The sequence below is a fragment of the Arachis ipaensis genome, chromosome B10 (assembly GCF_059453495.1).
Source record: "Arachis ipaensis isolate K30076 ecotype BB chromosome B10, ASM5945349v1, whole genome shotgun sequence".
NCBI classification, from domain to species: Eukaryota; Viridiplantae; Streptophyta; class Magnoliopsida; order Fabales; family Fabaceae; genus Arachis; species Arachis ipaensis.
Window position 1 is genome coordinate 117,493,892 of NC_142435.1, and position 1,089 is coordinate 117,494,980.

General features: G+C 40.0%; 1 non-coding gene across 1 annotated transcript; it reads right to left on the bottom strand.

Annotated features, from left to right (window-relative positions):
* Positions 1–627: 627 nt before the first annotated feature.
* LOC148581437 (small nucleolar RNA R71) lies at positions 628–731 on the bottom strand. The gene has a single exon (XR_015899107.1). It is a non-coding gene; the product is annotated as a small nucleolar RNA R71 (small nucleolar RNA).
* Between the last annotated feature and the right edge of the window lie 358 nt (positions 732–1,089).

The window sequence follows — 1,089 nt, forward strand, 5'->3', positions numbered from 1 at the left end:
TTTTCTCTCCTTCTTCTCTTCTACTAACAATAAGGAACCTCTTTACTGTGACATAGAGGATTCCTCTTCTTTTCTTTTTCTCTCCTCTTTCTTATGAGCAGGGACAGAGAAAAAGGTATTCTTGTTGAAGCTGATCCAGAACCTGAAAAGACTCTGAAGAGGAAATTAAGAGAAGCTAAATTACAACAATCCAGAGACAACTTGATTGAAAATTTCGAACAAGTAAAGGAGATGGCAGACGAACCCAACAACAATGCAAGGAGAATGCTTGGTGACTTTACTGCACCAAATTCCAATTTACATGGAAGAAGCATCTCCATTCCTGCCATTGGAGCAAACAACTTTGAGTTGAAACCTCAATTAGTTTCTCTGATGCAGCAGAACTGCAAGTTTCATGGACTTCCATCTGAAGATCCTTTTCAGTTCTTAACTGAATTCTTGCAAATATGTGATACTGTTAAGACTAATGGAGTAGATCCTGAAGTCTACAGGCTCATGCTTTTTCCTTTTGCTGTAAGAGACAGAGCTAGAGTATGGTTGGACTCTCAACCTAAGGATAGCCTGAACTCTTGGGATAAGCTGGTCAAGGCTTTCCTAGCCAAGTTCTTTCCTCCTCAAAAGCTGAGCAAGCTTAGAGTGGATGTTCAAACCTTCAGATAGAAAGAAGGTGAATCCCTCTATGAAGCTTGGGAAAGATACAAAGGACTGACCAAAAAGTGTCATTCTGACATGCTTTCAGAATGGACCATCCTGGATATATTCTATGATGGTCTGTCTGAGTTATCTAAGATGTCATTGGATACCTCTGTAGGTGAATCCATTCACCTAAAGAAAACGCCTGCAGAAGCTCAAGAACTCATTGACATGGTTGCTAATAACTAGTTCATGTACACTTCTGAAAGGAATCCTGTGAATAATGGGACGCCTATGAAGAAGGGAGTTCTTGAAATTGATGCTCTGAATGCCATATTGGCTCAGAACAAAATATTGACTCAGCAAGTCAATATGATCTCTCAAGTCTGAATGGAGTGCAAGTTGCATCCAACAGTACTCAAGAGGCTTCTTATGAAGAAGAAGCTTATGATCCTG